The sequence below is a fragment of the Crocodylus siamensis genome, chromosome 2 (genome assembly GCF_052110815.1).
Source record: "Crocodylus siamensis isolate JL-2025a chromosome 2, ASM5211081v1, whole genome shotgun sequence".
Taxonomy (NCBI): domain Eukaryota; kingdom Metazoa; phylum Chordata; order Crocodylia; family Crocodylidae; genus Crocodylus; species Crocodylus siamensis.
In genome coordinates this window covers 251769419-251778782 of record NC_143396.1, presented here as the reverse complement: position 1 = coordinate 251778782, position 9364 = coordinate 251769419, and positions in this window count along the sequence as shown.

Here is a 9364-nt window from a genome sequence, read left to right as displayed (position 1 = left end):
TGCCGACAGGTGAAGTCCTTCTGAGCTCCTGCAGCTCAGGTCCCTTCTGTGTGTTCCCCCACGCCTTGCCCCCCCCCCCGTTCCTCTCTTCCCCCCCCCCTTGCCTCTCCCCAGCCTATTCTTGGCCCGGCCCCTTTGCCCCGCTTTCTGAGCTTTTTCCCCCGGGCTCTGGCAGCCTCGTTTGCCTCTGCCCCTCCCCTACCCCCGCCGGGGCTCTCCCTTTGATTCCTGCTGCCTCCCTCCTGCAGAGCCCCTTACCTTGGTCTCTGCCATCTCCTCCTGCCTTAGGGCTTGCCTACCGCCCCTGCAGGGCTGCTCTGTCCCCCCAGGGCCATTTTTTGGGGCTGTTTCAGCCCCCTCCCAGTCCCCAGCTTCAGTATGAGGTGTGTTGTGTTCCCCCCCCCCCGGGAGAGTTAACCCTCTCCTGCTGGGGATGGCTGCCAGCAGCCAGGGCACGTGGTATGGGGATGTCTCTGCAGACCTTTCCTTCAGCCATGGCTTGCGGGTGTACACCCCTCTCCTGAGGACTAGCCCCAGGCTTTGTCTTTTGCACCTGGGCCCCTGTGTAGGCTGTCTCTTGTTGTTTTGTTGTCTTGTTATCCCCTTTCCCCCTAATCATTTATAAACAGTAAACAAAAAGTCTGTCTCTTTCTTTTTTCTGTGGCCAATTTTCTATGTATGTTGGAACAAGCATATCACTAAAGAAGATGCTCGATTTAAACCCATATCAACAAAATAGAACATAACTGGATCTGTTCCAGCAAAGCAAGTCAAAAAGCCTCAGTTTTATTTCCCATTTCAATTAGGAAAGGGCAGATTGGCTTGAATGACAATTAACTTGAATTTTTAGGTCTGCCAATTAACCTGAAATTTTAGAACTGAGGTCTGACATGGATCAATATGCTTTTAGAAATGTTTTTGGCATTTTTGCTGTTTTTTGGCTTAATCCTCACTCCTGTGGTTGGACAATGAGAGGCTACACTTCTAGCTTGTCTGGCCTAGCTATAACTATGGGAACTAGTGGAAAATCTGGTGAATTTTTTTCCTATGATTTCCATTGTAGTGTTAGAAATATTATTAAAAATGCATTATCAATAGCTGTTAGCTCCCATCAATAGTGTTGTCCTTTGAATAAGCACGGCTGCCAGCCCTCCTTGTCTCCTTAATGAGAGAGGGAAGGGGGGGGTTGGAAACTGAAGGAAAAACTCCAAGAGCTCTCTTTGTTCTGCAAATTTACTATCTCTTTGTTACACTAAATCACACTTTCTTTCATGGCTCCTACGGTTCTTAGGCTAAGATAAGAGTAATTGCCATTTTAGCCTTCAGGTTGAACCTTGAGTAACCTTGAGTCCCTTTTGAGCACGCGTAATAACCTAATACATATTAAGCCTATCCGCCCCGCATACTTAAGTAGTTAATTATAATACGCATGGGATGCATGATCTGACGTATTCTCATGCATGTTTGTATGAACCGGAAATGAGTTGTAAGAGTTCCTGTTTCTGTACATGTGCCAGAAGAGAGGGGATAAAAGCCTGCTAATGATTGTGCTGGGGGGCAGAGGGTTTTGATCTTTTGTCTTCTCCCTCTGACCCTATTTGCAAATATATACCTTTTGTCTCACCAACAATGTGTGCCTAAGGATTTGTTATTCAATGAGCCTCCAAAGAAAACGAACCGAGAGAGAGTTTTTTTTACCTCAGTAGAGTGCCTCAAATACATGTAGAGGTAATGATAAATACTCAAATGTGCAAGACTGATTATTAAAACAACTAAAATACAACTGAAGTCAATGGGATTGCAGCATGTGTTAAAGGCTTGCCTACAGGTAGAGCCTCAGGAAAATTCATAAGAATTAAAGGTATGAATTCAGAATAGGCTAGTTAAATGAGATTAAATCCTTGTATGGATACTCTCGTTCAGAATTTCAGTGGTTCTAGCAGTTCCCAGTGATAAAAGAAATTAAACTACATATTTGGTGGTTTCATTCTGTTTGTTTCAGTGCCATCTCAGGCAGATGACTGCAAGAGTACTGTTGGAGTATGGGGAAGACCCCGGAGAGTAGCATGAGCACACTGAGGGACTGAGCCCACTTGGGTCCCAGACAGTAGTGTAATGTGAGGTGGTTACAGTAGTGTAACGTTGGCAAGCGGAGCATGTGCCCTGAGTGCTGCCTAATGGGAGGGGTGGCAGAGGGACAGTGATGGGGTGCCTTACCCTCCCATCCCATTCTCCATCTGCATGGAGCGTGCTCTCCCTCTCCCTCTCCCTCTGTGTGTGTGTGTGTGTGTGTGTGTGTGATGGAGCTCAAGGTGTTCTGGGATTCGTTGTTTTGTACAGCAGAAGTGGAGTTTGCTGCTGCTGGGGCTCCAGACTGATTCCTACTATTGCTGCCAAAATTAACCTTTTTTGCCCTTTTCAACATGGGTTTTATCAGGAAAAAAAAAAAAGGTGTGTGTGTGGGGGGTAAAAGCTTCACTCCCAGCAGCAATGAGCTCTACCGTTCCTTGTACTCCATGACATACACTGCCTGGCTGTTGCTTTTGCTTGCTCCCTTGTGTGGAAGCCAGAAAAGTTGGGGGGTGGGAGTGAGAGAGGATTGTCCTGGGGTACATTCTTTGGATGTTCCAGTTCTGGCCCCAGAGACATTTACTATAGCTGGGTTGGGGTGGGGGGCAGGCAAAGAGGGCTTGAATTCCATCACTCCTGTGGCTGTTTTAGTTCCTGGTGGCTTAGGGCAGCTTCAGGGCTGTTCTCAATTAATCATGACTACCTATAGATCATTTTTGGCAGTCAGGACCTTTTGGGATGTAGGGACAGTTTAGCTCTGCCCTCTTCCTCTCAGAAATGTCTCTTACCTTGGTGAATAGCTTTGCAACATCCTCTCTGTGTCAACGGGAGGGAGATGGGGGTGCCTGAAAGACTTTTGTTTGCATAGCAGTGTCAGTGATACACAGGAGCTAGAGCAGGCATCACTCCCTGGATGCCTATCCTTTTTGTCCAATCAGATCACAATTAATTAAAAAAAAAACAAAAGTGGAGACTGAGAGACTCCTGCAAGAGTACTATTGGAGTATGGGGAAGACCCCGGAGAGTAGCATGAGCACACTGAGGGACTGAGCCCACTTGGGTCCCAGACAGTAGTGTAATGTGAGGTGGTTACAGTAGTGTAACGTTGGCAAGCGGAGCATGTGCCCTGAGTGCTGCAGACCCAAGTCAGGTCTTGAGAACTAGAACTGAAATTCAAATATGGCATTCCTTCCCCCCCTCCCCCATGCCAGCTATTGCTTACTGGCTTGGAAGGAAAAAAACAAATGTAGAAAATCAGAGCTAGTGAGACAGCAGGAAAAATTTGAATTTTTCTTACTCTTGCTTAGCTCTTAACTGAATAAAAAGAAAACGAGTTGGCAGTTGGCATTTTAGATGTTCTCACTCTGTAAGATGCAAGCTACAGTGCCAGACACTTCAGAAAATATATTTATTGGCAGTCACACAAGTGAATCATAAAACTGGATTTGTCAGGAGTAACATTCAAATGAAACTAGAAATAGCAGGTCTGGGGGCAAGGAGCATCTCCTTTTTTAAAAAAAAATTCATAATTGCTATGGCCAAGTTCTTAAAGAAGAGGTAATGTGTTAGCTTAAGGGTATGCCTATGCTGTATCTCCAGTGTTTCCAGGGGGTTGGGGGGCATTGAGCAATGTTGTCAGGTGTACAATAATTATTGTATTTGTATGATCATTTCAACCAGAGGCGACGTGTAGGGGGTGCAATGTGACCCCCCGACAGCAAGCGCTTTTGACTTAGGGGACGGGCAGGGGGGCAGGCAGAGTGCTGATGCCCCCCCCGAGAAGCATGCCACCAACACTTCTGGGCTCAGTGTCTGGCCACAGGGGGACTGCTCCCCCGGTCAGCGATTGGCTGCTCCCTGCAGTGCCGACACTGCCATGGCTGCCTGTGGATGGTTCCCTGCTTGGACCGTCCTTGCTGCCAACACCTGTGTCACCACCTGTGGGTTGTCACTGCCCCCCCAGCCTCAGGGGGCATGTGTCACTTATGATTTCAACCTTTGTATGATGTATGATAGATAACAGTAAAGTGTTCAAAATCCACGATAATTTTTGAGGCAACCGATTGATCCAGCATATACAAAACCAAAGTCATTCTGAGGGAGTCTTAGCTGACTTTTGGGTTTGCTGTCAGCACTTTCTTATGACTACTTGCCTCAAAATAAAGAAATGCTTCAACTTTGACCCACTTCTCACTTACTCACTGCAGACTTAAAGTGAGCAATATAAAGTAAATAAGACGAAGGCTTATTGATGTACTCATTTGCACAGATTTTTTTCAGTGTACATTTTTTCAGCAGATACAATAATTTTGAGCTTCCAATAGGATAATTTCATATTTAAGACCCAGCAATACTGGGGATCAAGCCACCCTGGAGGATGGTGGGGATGTTCCCCCTGCTGCTGCTTCTCAGGTACACTGGAGACACAGGGTTTGAATGTGGTGCCACTGGAACAACTTCACTGGCTAGTTTCTGGGTTTGGCACAAATACATGGGAGTGAGAATCCTATCAGAAAATCATAGAGAAGTAAGCCTGAAGGGACCTCCAGTGATCATCTGGTTCAACCACCTGCCTGAGGCAGGATCATCCAAAACATCCTATACAAATCCACTGTCTAATCTATTAGCATAGCTATACAGTCAACCCTGACACAACCACAAGACATGATTTCCTTATCTGCTACAGGTAAAGCAGGGGGAACATGGTGGCCAACGCCCTGCTACTGCAGAGGTTGTTAAAATGTGCTTGAGAGAGCTAAGGAAAAGGGCCATGCCCCCCGCTATAGAGGAAAGCAAAAATCCCCACAGTCAGTGGCTATGTAAAACATGCAAGAGTGAAGATGTGGTGTAGATGTAGCTTAAGAATACTGTACGCACTTTCCCATGTGATGTGCAAGCAAAACCTGCATTGCATGTGTTCTATATCACGGTCATTTGTAACATGCTGGTACTGCATCCCTTCATCAGGGAGTTGTTTCAGTGTAACGGGCGCCCCTATTCCGTGGGCTGGGAGAGAAGGGATGCATACCTACAGGAGGTGAGCCTGCGTCACTTTGTCACGGGGGTTGGACCTACTCAGGTCCCTTCCGACCTTAGAAACTATGAAACTATCGCTACTTCACGATCAGGACTGTTTGACCCCAGTACTCTTTCCTGCTATGGCAGGGGGTCGGGCTCAATGATCTACTCGGGTCCCTTCCGACCCTAGAAACTGTGAAACTATTGTTGCAGCCTGGTGATGTCAGATGCCATAAGGGGGGAGTCCAGCGACACAGGGGTCCTCCACTGGAGCCGATGCTGATTGGCTGCAATCCAGAAAGACTTGTTGAAGAGGCATCCAGCAGTAAGTTCTTCCCCAGAGAGCGGGGAGAGAGAGACGGTGAGAAAGCTGCTGAGAGTCTGTGAGGAAGCATGGAGACTAAGGAAATGCTGGCTGAGTGAGACAGGTTTGAATGCACCCCGATAGACATGTAGTCGTGGTGAGTCATCCGGGAGGACAAACCTGGGGAGGGTGATGGGAGAAGCCAGTTAGGCAGATCCAGATGTATAGGCAAAGGACTGTAAGAGTGAAAACTGGGACCCTTGATATCAGAGGGAAGAAGCCAGAAGGGCAGGGATTTATATAGATTTAGAGTGGACAGAGACCTGGTTCCCTGTCAGGACTGTTACAGGGGAGACATGGGCCCTAGACAAGGACAATCATGTAAATGGGAGACCCAGACCAGGGTGTTCCCTTTGTGCCTGAGAAGGTGGGGAGAAAAGAAAGAACCTCATCTGGAGGAGCTGAGGGAGGATGTGCCTGCTGAGAAAGTAAACGGGGTTAAGGGCTCTCATGCCTGGGGAAGAGAGGCTTGATTGACCAGGATCATGCTAAGTGGACACTGGCTGGGACTGGGCAGGAGGTAGGGGAGGCAGAGCCTTGTGGTGGCAGCCAGAGTGCCTACACCTCACTACCGTGCTAGTAGCTGTCAACCTCTTTTCACAAGATTTCTTTCTCCTTAATAAAGCATGGTGGGCAAGTGGGGAAGACAGCGATGAGAACAATGGACTCTGGGAAGGCCCCGTCTACATTCATGTGAAGCTTATTCAATACGTTTGACATTCTTATGAAATCCCTGTGTGTAAGATCATGTAGGAGGTACTTCCAATGGGAAGGGCACAGTAAAATGATGATAAACAGCTATGAATAGAAAAGGGACTCTGGATTGATTTTTATCTGAATAGATCACTTGGAGAGCATGTGTTACAGGGCTTGAAAGACTGCTGCTGAATCTGCCCGTATGCTTTTGCTTAATAAAGATGGAGGGTTTTGAGGCAAGATCTATTTTGGTTTTATCTCCCAACCTTTACTGGACTTCTCTCACCTTTCTCCTACTCATTCAAGAGCATGTTTAAAACATATGCTCAATCAAGAGCAAAGTAAGAATTTCAAAAAGGAGACAGAGGGTGCTTTGTAGGTCTCAAAGGCCCTCCCAGGCCAAATCACTGCCTGGGCTAGCTTAGTTAAGGCATACCAGTTTCTATAGCCAATGATGACAAGGGAATGGTGTAGTGAACATCAGTTTTGGCCTCCTTTGACTCCCCAGACTGAAAGACTGTATCCCTATTTACAGCTTGGCTATGGAGACTCTTGGAAATAAAGATAAGGAGAATAAACTTGCTCTGTGACAAAAAACTATGAGAAAAGTGAAGAAATCTGAGGAAAATTTTGTATATAGTCTAAAAAATGGAAGTGATAGGGATCCAGAATAATACCAAACTGTCAGGGGTTTTCAAGTGAATCTTTGGGAGTTCAGTGCCCAATTGCTTCTGAAATGTAAGGGGCTTTAGACATTTAACTATTTTTGCCTTGTTTAAACATCTCAGCTCTCATTAACAACCAAGAGACCTAACATGTGCCCTGCCTTGGAGGACTTCAGATAAAGACTTCTATTCCTTTTCTTTTTTCATAGTATTTTAATTGGAGAGAGGTTAGGCTGGTAAACATTGGGTAGAGCATACCTCTCTCAATTTGGCCATTTCCTTGACTCGCAACCATGCTCATTTTCAGCTGACCTGCGGGTGAAGGTCATTGAAGGAGGACAGAGCATTGATAAAACTACTTCCTCAGCAGTTATAACGGTAATTAGAGATCTGACTTAGAGCCATGTATACCTGCAGTGTGGGTTTCCCTACTTCTCTAATCTACACTGCCTGCTCTCTGAACTGGACATGAATGTAATATATTAATAACTGGCTATGAATATTTTCTGCCTATAAAGGGAGCATTGTCCTCACCAGTCACATACATGTGTGGCACCAGAGAAAGTACCCAAAGCCCTTAGCTCCAGTCACTCTGCCTTTTTAATTTCTTGATTTAAGGGGAAATTTTCTTTAGTAGCAGTATTCAAGTTGATATAATCTGTAGGCCTACCTTTCAAGAGCAACTAAATCATTTCAGCATAGTTACTCATTGCATCCACTATGAGCAGTGGTTTAGGCAGTGTATTTTATTAATTCCACATGCCTGGGCAGATCTAAGTTTTTGTAAAGTGGGGTATAGAAGCAGCGACCAGTATTGCAGAAGAGGCTGCACCACCACTCCCAGCTTCCTCACCTACTGGGGCGGGCACACCATGCCATGGGAGAAGCAGCCAGGGACTTTTTCTAAGTCCTTGAATCAGTAAGAATTGCTATACTATCCCCACACACACTCTCTTCCTTCCACACCCCTCCATGCTCAACAGCATGTCTCCTCCACTCTGATTTCCCCCCTCCCCTGCCTTCTCCTGCCACTGTCCCCAGTTGTCTTGGGAACAGTGGGAGCTCAAGAGCCACTCCTGTCCCACACCAGCCAGGATCTGTGAGGAGCTGGGTTTAACTAGGGACACACGTGGCAGCAGTGGCTGTGGGTGGATTCTCCCACCCTGAGTCTGTTCCCAGGCTCACAGGAAACAACCGGGGGACTGAGCAGGGAGAAGGAACCTGTCCACTGCCATCACTGCTGCTGAGCCTGGCTCCCCCCACAACCTGGCTGGAGCAGGGCAAGAGTGGGTCTGGAGCGCCTCCCAGTCCTGAGGCAGCTGGAGACAGCAGGAACAGCGGTAGTGGCAGGGGGATGGGGGTGAATAGGAGGGGAGAGATGGTGGGGAAAGCTGCTAGGTATGGAGGGGAAGCAGGAGGAATTCTTACCTGATTTGGGGACTTAAAAAGTGCCTGTCTGCTGCTCCTGCAGTGTGGTTTGAAAGGGGGCGCAACTGTGCCACTACATCTGCTCTGGATCTGCCCCTGACTACATGCTGGGAACACAACAGTAACAGCACCAGCATACCGGAATTCAATGGTAGTATTATGAGGGCCACTGTAATTTGAGTCAGTCCCTTAAAATAATAACGGATGAACCTACTGGACCAGATGTGATTTAATAAGGAAAAAAAGACAGTATTTGATCTGATCTCAATTATGAGTCATCTCAGTGGTGTTTAAAGGCTATTTTTAATCTGTCTTGGAGGCAGTTGATCCAAATCGTATCTGAACCTAATCCTCTATGGAGAAGTGAAATTGACATATTTCTCATAGCCCCACTTTCCCTCTCCAATAAGGGACCATAAAGTAACTGAGAGCAATCAAGACTCCATAAGCCTGTTTTACAGCATATGCTACTGTATCATCACACTAAGGGAACAGATGAAAAAAGAATACACAATTAGACAGAAAAGCTTTGAAATGCTAGCAGAAATGCTCAGCTATCTTGTATATGTATGATGCTTGCAGCATGTGGCTGCCATTAATTTAGAAGCATCATCTTTCCTTTGCAGACATTAAAGGATTGGTTTACAAAAATGACACCGAATAAAAAATATTTGTGTTGATATTGTGGAATGAATACATTTTATCATGAGAAACAATGCTTTAAGTTGTAAAGGTCTTTCAAACTTGTTAAAGAATAAAAGGGACACTAGAAAAATCATTCAAAATAACATCCACTCAAGGAAAAGGGATAACATCCCTAAAATGTGTTGTAAGCCAACATATATACTATTATTTTAACTTTAAATTGAAGGTGCCTAAGAATAAATGAATATTAGATTGAATATATTTTTTCTCTGTACTGTGTTTGTCTCCTGAACCTGCTTAGATCATTATGTACACCAATAACTAATTACTAGATAGCAATAGGCAAATGATTTGGGTACCACTGACTGTGTAAGTAGTTTTTGCATTTCTATAAACTGATCTTGAGAACAGACTGAAGTAGATAAATAGTGTGATTGTGCATATTTTTATGACAACTTTTCTGTCTCTTAGTTAATAT